A 13,896-nucleotide genomic window follows, 5' to 3' on the forward strand; every position below is an offset into this window, starting at 1 on the left:
TCTGTTGATGAATTCACTGTTGGTATTTCCCACTATTTAATTCCAAAAGGTGAAGTATGGATGTAGCTGAATATGGTGCTATTCATGGTCACATTGTCAAGAGCCAACTGCTGTTTCAAAGTGTAATACACTACTTCTATTACTTTTGTGAGAAGAGGTGCCAGCCAGCTGACACAGGGTGCTGGGTACTTGCAAGCTCAAACAGCCAGGTTATTAAAATATTGTTAAAAGAAAACACTGGCTGCCAGTTGTAAACTTGACTGCCATTGGCTGCCCAGCATCGCCAGACACTCAGAATGCTAAGTTGGAGATATTACTGCTGGTAAATTACATAGCTCTAATTATATCAGCTCTAATCTCTACTGTCGACAACTGCCAAGCACCTGTGTTTTCTTTGTTCTGCTACTGCTCCACCCAGAGAACTAGAGGATTGAGAACCCTCTCTGTTGCTGTTGTCCCAAGGCTCCAAACCTTGTTAATAGGCCAACAATAAGATCATGTCCTGTATTTACCTTCTATCGCGTGTATTGACTGAAATGCAACACCCTTTCTGTGAATGTATGTTCAACATTTCCTTCAGGACCTGCTTTTCTCTCATAGCTGGAGAACAAGAGGAAGTCTCATGGAGAGAAATCTAAATATTATTAATAATGGCTTCTTCCCTTGATCCCCTTTTGCCATGCATAATCATTTAGCCAATGACTCCACTTATCCGATCGGACCAATCTATCTTTTCTTCTGCCAGTTCCCTGTCCAAGTGTCAGCAGTCCAAGTTATGGTGGTGCTCAAGCCCCTGGGCTAGGTGGGCTTTAGCAATGTATCCTCTGTTACTGGAATAGTTTATGCCAATGCAGCTCCCTGGATTTCAGCCCAAAGACTGCACATAAAAGAACTGAGATCAGCACTCCCTAGTCTCTAATTCCTAGCTTAGTCTCTACACACTTATTGTAATCTTCCTGGGCTGTCTGGGCAGTTCTTCTAAAGGAAGGGCAATCGCACTCGATGACCTATAGCTTTTTTCTCTTTCAGCTAGGTCAGCAAGCAGCCTTAGCCAAGAAAACGTTTAACCCCTTAGCAGCAAGGATTGCACTGGGTGACATTTCCCTGGCTCTTCTACAAGAACAATGTCAATGATCATTAAGATCATCATTAATGATCATTTGTTTAAAAACTCAGTAATGTGGATTTCTTGGCATGGAAGCACAGCTTAGGCCTTTAGGCAATTCAGATCCACTTGCAGAACTTCATCCTTGCAACCTCCCAGTAATGTATACACAAATAGATTTAGGGAAGCTTGGAATTCTTTGCAGTTTTTGATCCAAATTTCACAACCTGAGCCTATTTCAATCTGTGCATTGAACGGTACCTTTAGGAGCACCAGCTCCTTGAAGCACTGTATAGTACTCACAGAAGCTCTCCACTTTGCCCCGTATGTTGCACTTAGTAGTTCAGGAGTTTCTTTTCCTTGGTCATGGTACAAAAGAATATTAAAATAAAAATCTAACCAAGAACCAGGAAGCTGTTCTTCAGTCAAGTTAGCAACTATTCCTCATTTCTGTTGCTTCTATCACCCTCTGTGTAAAATAACTGCTCAGTTACACTGTAAATAATTGCATTTTATTCCTCTCCCATGTTCCCCTTCTTGTCCCAAGTGACCTGTTTGATTCTCAGCTCTTTTCTCAAAAAGAAAAATCTACACAAAGTATCAGTGACAGCCAATATTTAAGGAACGTCTTCAAATATCCCATACTGCTGCACACAGATTTAGGGGCTCTCTCATACCAGCTGTCTGAGCAGGAGGTAGCGGGAGGTGTTACTGTATTTCTGTGCGGTTTTGCAGAAGAGAACTGAGCAACTGCACTGCACGCAGGTTCATAAAGCCAGGGGAAGGATGCACTGAGTTGCAGCTGAGGCTGTGGCTCAGAGGAGATCCCCCCAGGGACTCATTCCCCAGCTGGACAAACAGCTGCCTTTCTCATCAGATGACTGCACAGTACAGACGCATCGCTGTCATATGGTCATGGTGTATCTGCTGTCCCAGGCACCAGGCAAGGAGATGACTGATGGAGAGACATTGGTGTAGAAAGCTGAGCAGGTAACAAAATGGTGGTCAGGGCAGAGCAGGCTGCTGCTGTGTGACAGTGGGCACCCACCTGGGTCTGAGAGGACGTCAGGGTGTTAAGTCAACCCCTCTGCAGACAGAGCTGTTCTGTGTCCAGGGGAGCCCTCCTGCACTCTGCACCCTTCACAGGAACATGGGCACAAAGGGAGCAGGATTTACTGCTTCTCCAGGCACAGAACAAACCTGAGCACTTTTGCTTCTGTTCCCCATGCTCTCTTGGCTCTTGCTGTGCTCTGTGGGTGACTGGGCCAACACAAACACACCCTGAGGGACTGTGCACACTCACCTGCCATGGTGGGTCATGCCAGAAGTGTTGGCATGACAAGCCTGTGCCACACAGCCCCGGCCGCCCCTGCTGCACCAACATAACGGGAGCTAGAGCCACCAGTCTGTGTAGGTGCTGCTACAACCCCCCTTCAGGTCTGGAGGTTTTTCAGTGAGCTCTGATGTAACATGTGTAAACAGGAATGCAGTGTTGCAGCTAAATACCTCCTTTCAACCAGGAAAAAGGCCAATTTTGAACCCCTCAGACACAGGCAGAAATACTCAAAAGTGACTTATAGCAATCACAGGAGAATACTCCTCTTCACTGGCTGCTGCACAAGCACAGAGACAGCCCCGTCCTAAAGTGCTTCCTCTCCAAGAGAAAAGACAATAAGCAGGTACAAAGAGCTATCTAGGAATTACAAGGAAACAGCTAGAAAACTGGTCAGCACGACAAACACTAGTTTCAGTGCAGCAGCAGCCTGCCAATTGTTACATCTTTTGCAGCCATCACAGCAAGAGAGAATTTTTTAATGGATTTGAAGGAGGGGCAGCAACCACAGAGGTGCTTGTTTGAAAATTGAGAAACGGAAGGAAGAAAAAAAACCAGATAATAACTGACATCCAGAATGACATTGAGTGGTCTTGGTTTTTGTTCTTGAGACTGAGCTGTTTTGGGTTGCTGTGGGGTTTTTCTGGGTTGGAGAGAGACAGAATCTTTTCCAGGATGTGAAAACACACATGCACATATGCACACACACACACAAAACATTTCCCTGTTAACATGCTTTCACTGCCTACACCTCAGAGCCTTTGTTATGGTTACATTTGGTTCTCATTTAATCTGTGCTGCCCCCCTCGCGCCTCTGTCTTGCATCCCTCTATTGTTTAGCTGAGGTTTCTTTCAAGCCTCTCTCCTCACCGTGCCACCGAGGGCTCGTGCCAGTCTTTCCCCTCTTTCCCTCTTAGCATTGTTTCTACCTATCTTTTCAGTATTCCCAGCATTCACTCTTATTTTAAGCCTCTGTTTTTCTATTATTGGGATTTTTTCCCCCACTATTTCTCCCTGTCATTCTCCCTCTGTCTCTTTTTCTGTCATTTTCTTCTACCCTGCCTTAAGCATGCCCTTTACCTTTATTTATCCTCTAGATCAATTCCAGTCTGTGTCTTTTTTTTTTTTCCTTTGTCCCTTCTGGTTGTTTCATTCCCCTTCTCTCTTTTTGATCCTCTTTTTCATGCTCTCCTTTCCCCCGAGAGCCTGTTGATATTTAGGCAACCCTTCAGTGTATAATTTTTGTTTATTGTAAGACCAAGATTCAAAGTCCACCTTGACAAAGAAGATATCTCCACTGACTTCAGTGGGTCTGCCTGAGCGCTGTAACTTGTAGGATTTATTTTCTTCCAGAAATCGAGTTTCTGAAGGCTTTGATTACAAACAGAACTATTTATATATTAAACATGTTTGTGGCCAGAATTTGAACTCAGTGTACTACATGGGGATCACTTAAGTCACAACAAATACCTTTTTCCTGCTACCTATTTATTTCTTATTAAAAACGTGAAATTATGTTGGAGAAACATGGTCCAAGTTGAGAAGAGGTTGAGACATCCTTTCTATTTTAAAGGAACAGACTTTCCTAACACAAGTGATGCTACAGCAGCTTTGTGCTAGTGAATCAGTAGTTGCTTTCAATGTGAAAAAAAATTTTGATGTTAGCTTTTGGGATATTCTAGATTCTCTCTGCCATGATGCTCTGCCTTCATCTTCACTGAGTGAAAACACTGGGACATCTGAGTTTTACTCCATCAAACAGAAAAATATAAACCACTTCTAAAGACACTATTTAAGTATTTTCCTGTCTTCTGCAGCTTAAATAGTTTCATTTTTTGTTACCTATTTCTGTTGGGTTTTTTTTCACTGCTGAAGAGAAGTACAGAACCAGAAGAAGACACATGGGCTGAATATGTGGGAAGCAGTCAGAGTGATCTTAATGTGAACGGTCAGAAATGCTTTTTATTAACCATATGAATTTTATGGGTTGTAAAAGGAACCATCAAATTCAAGTCAGGTTCCTTGAATTGCAGGAACTATGCCTTTTCCCCATTCTGGATGGTTAAACAAAATGAAAAACATGAAAAAAATACACTGTAGGACAGTCAGAGGAGTTACTCAGTTTAATATGTTTTTAACTAAATCCCAGCACTTGATGTGAATATCCATCCTGCATGAAGAGAGACATCAGGAAATTTTTCAGTGCTATCACACTCTGGTTAAGCTCTTGCCTATTTCTGACCAGTGGTCTATTTCCCTATTAAAAAATGTTCATTATCTTTCCCCCCTTGCTACTTTCACAATGTTATTTCTTCCCAGCATCTTTTCTTTTTCAGTCACAACCAGCCAAATTCCTTCTCACAGCTACATAAATGTTCTCCTCTTCCACTTTCATCTCTTGTATTGCAGGAACCATTTCCTCTTCCGCTGCCATTATCTCGAATGAGCTTCTCCATATCAGTGACTCTTTCATCTCCTTTCAAACATCAAGAACATCATTCAGTCTCTCCCTCGGATAGCCTGCTTAGGCCTCCTGTCACTTTTACATTTAAATTATAGTTTAAATTATAGCCTCATTGTGTAAGCATTTAGGGGTTATCATTTGCACAGATAACTACAATAAGGCAGACTAGTTCCATCTTATAAAGCAGCCAAAGTGCACAGGTTGCAAACTTGTTTAACCCATATCTCAGCCTGATTAAAAACAAAAATAAAAGAGAGATGACTTGGAATAGGGCTCAGAAAGGTGAGTCAGTGACCTGCCACCTGTGGGAAGGGTGCTGCTGGTGCAGAACAACCCCCTTTGCTTTTGACATTTCACCAAATCATCTCACCATTTGAAGCTCAGTCTTCCTAGCCTGCCTCTATAACCAAATCAGAAATCAAGGCACCAGATCCGAGTTGACAGATAACCTCTGAAGCTCCCTTCACCAATCATATAGCTTAGGACAGCCCACTTAAGAGCCTCAGGTGCCTAAAATTCAGTGAGATGGATCTGGAGCCCAGACCCTTGCCTAAGGTGTCGATTATTTAGAAAAAGTCACTAAAATATCTACCAGGTTTCCTTCTCCACAAAGGCCAGGCCAAAACCACAGCAGCAGCTTCAGTATGAGAGCATCCACATGAGCTGCAGATTATCTGTATGAACGATGAGTGAAATTCATACATGCAGAGCCAGGCCTTTACGCCACTGGAGTCCAGCAAACATCTAGCAATGGCCACAGCCTAACACATTTTCTGCAGAACTATCTGTGGGTGTTGTGCCCATGCCTGAGGTCTGCAGCAGCAACGCCTCAAGTCACAACATTCCCATGTCCTGGAAACCTCTGGCACAGCTCTCTGCTCTGCCTTTCTTGCCTGAGTCTTCCCCTGAGCTCTGCTATGGCTCTTACAGGCAGAACCGAGTCCAAAGCATAATTGTGTGAAGTTGCAAGAACAGGTAAGAACACATCTTATATACCCATCAGACAGGCTTGAAATTAAAATCTGGTATAACAGACAACTATTCTCAGATCTAGCTGCAAACGGTAAATAAATCCAGCTTGTAACTTAATGATCCTTGTGTTTGCAACCAGCAGTGAAAATTGCCTGGGGAACAAAAGCTGGAACTGTACGTGGAAGACAGAATGAAGTCATTGGCAATCATATACAGAAAGCACCTGGATTTTATCATTCTGACCTGGAGATACAGTCATGTTAGTTCTGGCCAGAAATCCCCCAGTTAGTGAGGGCTGGGCTTCAGGATCAGTCCCCTGGATATTAGATCTGTGCTGCTGCTCATTTCACGTTCATACCCTACATTAGCCACCCTGCACTGCGCAGAGGTTTCATTACATTGCCCCACTGGTCCCTCCTGCTCCCTCCTCCCACAGCTCAGACCAAAATTGTCTGCCTTTCTTGGAATTCATTTCAAAACACATTCATGTGGCGCCTGCTATTCCCCAACAAACAAATAAATTAGCTGCTGTGATATGGAAATTTGCATGATTCACTGTACTTAAAAACTGTTAGCTGTGAACTTATTAATTGAAAACCACAGGACGATAATAAGTGTGTCCTTCAGTCTGAACACAAGTCCCTTGTTATAATGAATTTGTAAAGCAATAAAGATGTGTTTTTCAAGGAAAACACCACTGCCTCAGGACAGTTGAGGCCCGGTCACACCTCGCAGGAGACAGAGGTGCTTTCAGGGAGGGGAGTGCAGGACTCTCCTGCCAAAGCTGTGGCACCCCAGCTGCAAGGCACGGGCAAGGCACAGGGGTCCTGAGGGGCAGCTGCGCTAGCTCTGCCTCTCCCGCCCCTCTCCAGCAATCCTGCCTTCACCTTCGGGATGCTTTCCCCCCACCCCTTCCCCACAGCCTGGGTGCAGGGAGATGGCTTTTGCCTTCCTCCTGCACAGCTGCCCTGAGGGCCCTCCCTGCTCATCCCTCCTCTGGCGTCCCCACACACAGGCAGGGTGAAATGATTTAGCCCTCATGTAACATCACCTTTCAGCTGACTCTGCTTTCCTTGCAGAATACTGTACCTATTGATTTATTTGCTCTGCTTTGGTCATATGTACTCACATGGGTTTCCTTGTGCCTTGCATTTATTGCAGACAAACTGTTTCTCTCCTCTTTTTTTAGAAAATTTAAGCAAACTGCATTTATTTTGCAAATGTGATGCAAAGGCTAAAAATTACCAAGCCTATGTTTTCCTTAGTGTGTATATGCAAGTAGCTCCCATGTGTGACAAGTTCCCCATATGCATTTGCATGTCTAATACATGGAATCTGGGCCCGCTTCCACCCTGACTCACGATCTGCAATCCCAGTGAAGCCAATAGTAATTGCTGGTCTGCACTAGAATATTGTACCATGTATTTTCATACACGTTATGATTTTCAAACAGGAAACCATTAGTTAAACCTGCATTGGCAAAGCATGGCAATATTTGGCATGAATCCTGGCAGAATCATCTATTGCTTTGTTTTCTGTATTTTTCCTTCTTCTCTGTTTTCCTTCATTTATTCAGAAAGAAAGAAAAAGACTGCCTCTAGTGCTTGAATTTTAATTCTTTGCTGCACTGTCCTTGGGCAGAACTGGGTGTTTCTAAGAGTTGTAACACATTGTACAACAAAAGCATGAATGTAGTGCCAGTGGTTCTAATGCCAGGATTCGTTGCTGCTTTCCTTATCAACGGCTGTTATATATTATTTTTGAAATACATTGAAAATACTGATATTTAATCTAACTTGAAAATTACAACCCTCAGAAAAATACAGAAACAACTGTCAAAGAAACATAGCATTTGTGAGATTTAATTCAAACACAGATTTATATTTCTGTTGTTCTTGATGACAATAGTAAACTACTGCATGCATTGCAAAGCCAGGGATTTATTTTTTTCAGAAACATACAGTAGCCATGTGAACCTGATGCCAATATTGGCTCAAAAAGGTGACCCATATGCGTTGTGGAAGATATTGTCTTGTGAAAGATCCTGTTTATGGGGTAGGACAAGGGCATGAGGCAAGGAACTAAAACTTTTATAGGCAGAAATAGCTGAAAAAATATAACTCAATTTAGAAATAAAGATTCCCATATCTGCCCTATAAAAACAAACTGTTCTTGCCCTACCCTCAGCCTTTTCTTATTTACTTGGTGTTTCTTAATCCAACGTTTTATACCACTGTGATTTTTGATCTAGTGTTAATGTAGATGAATGACTGCAGTGGTCCAGCCAGTAAAGCCAGGTCTGCGGGGGGTTCAGCAGATGTGCGTCATCCAGGGATCCTTCTTCAAAGGGGACTCCAGACCACTAGATTCTTGCTATTGTTCGTAACGTCACAGCCATCACTATTACTTATTTTCAGCAAAGTAAAATGAAATCAGAATAACATTTCAGGCTAATTAAAACATTCTTTTCCAACTTACTCTTAATTTTATAACCCTTAGCCACTTCACATCTTGTATCAAAACCACAAACTTCGTATTTGAAAGCTCACTCGCTCTCACTAATCCTTCACAGAGGGGAATTATGATATTTTTTGCTCTGAAATGTAAAACAGAGTATCTGCAACAGATCTAGCCACTGGGTAGAAACACTAGAGCTCAAAATCTGCTGTAGGAACAATTGATTTCAACTTGTAGTCTATCAACTAATCATAAGAACATTACAAAAAAAGCTCATATATACTATCAGTATCTACACTTCCTCTTTAAAAATGATAAAAATCCAACTCAAAAGAAGTCAGGAGCATAGCAATCAAATTTCCAAGGAAAAACGTACTAGTCTGTCTGTAAAATTTTGGTTCTTGTTAACAGAGACTGCTATTTGTCTAAAGGACACCTTTTAAAAAGGCATAATTTAACCAGAATGGCAGGAAAATTATTTGAGCTCACTAAATGAATGCACATGACTAAAACACGAAAAAATCAGGCTTGACATTCAAGATAATCTGACGTTAAAGGGCAAGAAAATCTAATAAATCAGAAGAACATTTTTATATCAGAAAAGCACAAAAATCTCTTCCATGTCTTTAAGAGTCACAGAAGCATGGCCCATGTTGTAATTTTCTATTTATTTAAAACTAAGTAATATCTCACAGTTATCTCATATTGTTCAGAGAAAATTGACATTGTGAGACTTATGGGCAAGAACATGAACTGTCCAACTCTTTAGACACCTTTATTAGATGACCCTTAATGCCTGATTCTAGTTACTTAATGCAAATTAAAGAATGTCTTAATGAAGTGGGAAGGCAAGTCAGGCAATGAATAGATAAAAAAGGAATCTGGAGGGACACTATCCTAGATCCAGATCACAACCACAAATATTAAAATAATGTCTCTTTTTGAAGCATTTTACCTCATCACCATTACCGTATTTTATCATTCCGATTGGCCTATCTGGTTATGCATTAATATATCACTAATATGTATCAACACTTTTAAGAAGTTAAAAAAGAAAGAGAATCACCAGGAAAAAAAAAGGAATCAAAACAAAGAGTCAAAATGTGGCCCTTACATGTCTAGCTCTCAGGCAAGCTGCAAGGGATTTTTTTTTTTTAATACAAAAACATAAAAATATTAGCCTTTGCATCTATCAAAACCATCTTCTCACACTACTTCCCCTTACCAACTCCAGTATTGTTAGAAAGTGTATTTTAATGATAGTCCTTCTTAAGGCTTTCTTAAGTGATATAAGGAAAACAACTAACTAAATAGAAAGGAACCAAACTCAATTAAAAAAAAACCTTCTCAGATCATTTAACATGTCAGAAATAAAAGGCTGCAACATGACCAGGTTCCCCTTGGATTAATCTGGGTATATAGGTAGGGCTGTAATCTCACTTTATGAATCAAATTTTGAAGCTGCAATTTTAATCCTCAGTAGGAAAGAAGCTGTAATGTTTTGCTCTCAGAAATGTTAAGGACATACCCTTTAGTCCTGGCATGCCAAAGGCTGTAACCAAACAAGTCATAGAGGAGATGGACGTGAACATCACGTATTCTTCACTGCTGGAAAGAAAGCAAAAAAAGACCTCATCGTCCTACTCGGACAGACTGTCACTGACAACTCCTTAAGTTAAATATAGTCATCTCAGATTGAACGCCTGCTGTGCTGCGGCTGCAGCTAAACACCATTTCCCCGACTTGGGCATGCAATCCACTGGCCACGTCTCTAAGAGAGGCCGCAGCCAGCTGTGGGGACAGATCTCCCTGACCCTGAGGGCACTGGGGAAATGACGCATATGTGCATCTCTCTGCAGCCGGGCTAAGGCACTAAGGCTGATTTGTCACTTCAAAACTATTTGCTCAATGGAAGTCACCAGATGCAAACTAATCAATTTTTTTTTTTTTTGGTGTGTCACCAGCAAAGCAGCAATTGAACGTTCAGAGAAAACTTGTGCCACCATCCTACTCATCGTAGTTGTTTTAAAGTCACTGTGCTACATTAGTAGCAAGAAGTCTCCTTAGAAGCGTGAGTCTCATACTTTTTGAGACTTGTGGGCTTCCTTTCTTCTGAATCACAGCAAGTTTATCCTGGGATAGGACATATCTCACCCTACAGTGACCAAAAAGGGTTGAGGAAAGGAGAAAAATGGCTTAGATTAAGAGAACAATTCTCTGAAAACAGACGATGAGGTCAATGACCTTCATTTCCTTTTTCTTTCCTCTCAAAATTTAAGAAACCGAGTGAGGAAATTTCAGTGCATCCACTATGGTTCTCTCTCAGATCAGCTTGGCACATCCTCGTCACCTGCATATTTAACATCCGACAATAGGTAGCAATAGGTGAACAGCAAGAGGCAAGGAGTTCTGCTTTGTTTAACCTGAGAATTGCTATATGCTTATCCAAACCTTATCTACATCCTCCTACAAATATGTGAACCTCTGGGCATGAGAAATATTTAGACACCTGCTACTGAAATTAATGGGAGCTGCAAGCACAGAGTTCCCAGGACAATCAGATATCTTAAGTCTACAAAATTAGGTTGAAAATCTCCCAGGAACAATTTTTCTCTCTCATCATATTTACTACTTCCCACCAGGCAGGAAATATTTGAAGCAGAGGCTCACTTGTGGTATGCTGGCAATCCTGAATTTTTTTATGGGAAGGAACCAGGAGACAGGACAAGGCATTATACATGGGGAAAAACTTTTAAAGTTAACTGAAAGATTCAGTGTCTGAAAATGCTTGATTTGGGATTCTCTCAAGATTCTGAGTGGATTTTCAGTTGGTTGTAATTTTCTTCCCAACAGATTAAGCGCTCTTTAATAAAAGGGAAGTTTCTCTGGAAAGTGCAAGGAAAATGGCTTCTTAGGCCCCTTCTTATAATGTAAAACACATGGGCATGCTGCTAAGCTCATGCACTGCCTTTCTGCATTCAGTGGGTCCCTTTGCAGATGCAAGAGTTTTGGGAAAGAATAAGGACTGCAGCTTTCAGCCTGGTAGGATCAGGATAGCATTTTACACACTCTAAATCAAGAAAAGAGGGTTCTTTTCCATTTAAGTACTCCCTTCAGGAAAAATGGCTTTAGGATGGCTTCTGCAGTTTCTAAAGCTTAAAATGATCCCCTGGAGAAAAAGGATACAGTTATGAGGAAGAATAGGTATTGTAAAACAGCTTGCTGCAAAGGTCCATAGCAGATGAGAGAAACTGGCTGGTTTACTTGTAATTCTGCCTTGTTTGGCTTTATGGCTTTGGTTGCACTTTTTAAAATAAAGCCAAATCTGTGGTTTGATTGGCTGTTTCCAACACTGAACAAATACTGCAAGATATAAATATGCACACAGACTTTAGTGGAATGAAAATATATCCAATTGCACTGAATATGTTCTTCGTAGTCCTCCTCCACAAGCATTCATGGGAAGTTCATTGGGTTTTTGCCCACAAAAAAAATGCGATACATTCATAGCAGTCAGGTCTCACACAACAGATGACAGAGCTAAATGCACATGGACCACACAACTCATAGTTACAATGATGGACCTGTGCTTCCCCAGAGTAAGGTTGGTATATTATAGTTCTGTTTGTGGGTTGCTGACTGTTTGGTGAGATATTACCGAGTGATCCAGGCAATGATTGTTGGTGCAAAGATGCATGGAGCTACAGAGCCAGAGTGAGTCTGTAGTAGCTCTCTCCTCCCATCCTGCCCCTTAGCCCCAGGGCACCGAATGTGGTCCAAAATGTAACATCTCGTGCACGCAGATATAGACAATTCAAAATGTGGGCCGTCATTTTATAAGCCTGTATGGGGTATCTTGAACACCATTTATTGAACCCAAAAGTTGAGCTGAGCCTGTGTTCGTCCTGTAGAAAAACTTGGGCGCTGACCCAGCAGCTGAAATTTAAACATTGGAAGTTCTGGCTGTAGAAATTAACCACAGTCTTTCTAAATGCATTTCCTTGGGGGTTATGTAGCATCTCCCGTCCCAGCCTCTACAGAGGCTGTGTGGGCTAGAAATGGCTTTGGGGAAATGAGTTGCCTCTGTAGTTACAACACTCTCCCTAGGCACATTCCTGTGGTGCTGACTAAGATTTGGAGACTGTGCAGGAGCAACTGTCTCTCCCTTGTTGCCCTCCACGTGCCTCCACCAGAGCCACTTGAACTCAAACAGGTGTGAGTAGGAGGCTTCAAACAAGCTTTCATGTGCCCCTACTCTCTGAACCTTATTAAGTCCTGCCTAGGTGGTAGGTACGGAGAAAGGGAGATGCCCAAAGCGACCTTTCTGTTCTTGTATCACATGAATTTGGAGCACAGTTATCCATCTGCCATTGTAACCTGGCTGGTAATCAGCTGAGTATCCCCATAAGGTTCCCTTCTTTTAACTATGGGGGTTTCGTTTCTCAAAAAGCCTTCTGCAGCAACAATGATGGCTATGAATTCTTCACCAACCCAATCCCCTAGCCAGGGTGTCTTAAGAATGAATGGGGCTCTTTGCACTCCTCACATCTGCAGGAGATCAAGAGTCTGACTTTCAGTGTATGTGCAAAGCACCTTGATATTGCATGAGCGCAACGAGATCAGATCCTTCTTATAACACATAGTTAAGCTATGGAATGCGGAGTCGTAGGCTGTTGTGGGTGACAGATGTTTCTGGGCTTAACAAAGTTTTTAGAAAAGTTTTTAGTAGGCAACATCAAGGCCCATCAAAAAGGAAGAAATCTCCTTTGGTTCAGGAGTACCCTGACCTACAGGTTGTTGGAGAGTGGAAAAATATACTAGGGAAGTGTCACTATATACTCACCTTTGTCTACTATTTTCATCTCTGTTGGCCATCAGCCATTGGCCACTGCTGGTGATATGCTGACTGGGCAAGACAGACATTTAACCTGATTTTTTTGTAGCGATTCTCACATTCTTTCTCTTTTGACTAGCCTTGCTTTGTGTGTACATATATATATATATTCTTGTGGGGCGGGGGCAGGGGGGCGGCAGGCAAGGGTGCTCTTTCAAATCGGCTGTGTTATGGGGCCAGGAGATAAGACAGGACCATGCTTGAATCCATTATGAAAGCTGCCATTCAAGAAGTAGAAGGTATTCCTGCTATAGACCAAACTCTTCTTAGATTTTCAGGTTTTATAGAAGTGGGCATGAGTCAAAATCCCAGGTCTGAACAGACCAAAGCTGAGATTTGAGACTTCATGTGCTTATGGTGCATGTAATCATTTTCTCATACTGCCTTCAGGAAGGCTTGTTACAGAGTAGGATTTTCATTTTCTTCCAGTACAGCTCCAAAAATGCATTTGGCAGTGTGTAAATTAGCTGATGTAGCTAACCCTTCAGCCCCACTGACCACTACATTCACCTCACAGGCTAGAAAATTCCTGCTGAAGCTCCGCCACATCTTGTTGAGCCAGAGATGCTATGCTAATGTATAGATATACTGGATGTAATAAGCTCCAGTTTCCACGTGCTAATAATGCTAGAAGTGCTTGTAAGGGTGCATAATAATGTATATAAGTATAA

This window comes from Aptenodytes forsteri, unplaced genomic scaffold, assembly GCF_000699145.1.
Source record: "Aptenodytes forsteri isolate BGI_AS27 unplaced genomic scaffold, ASM69914v1 Scaffold257, whole genome shotgun sequence".
NCBI lineage: Eukaryota > Metazoa > Chordata > Aves > Sphenisciformes > Spheniscidae > Aptenodytes > Aptenodytes forsteri.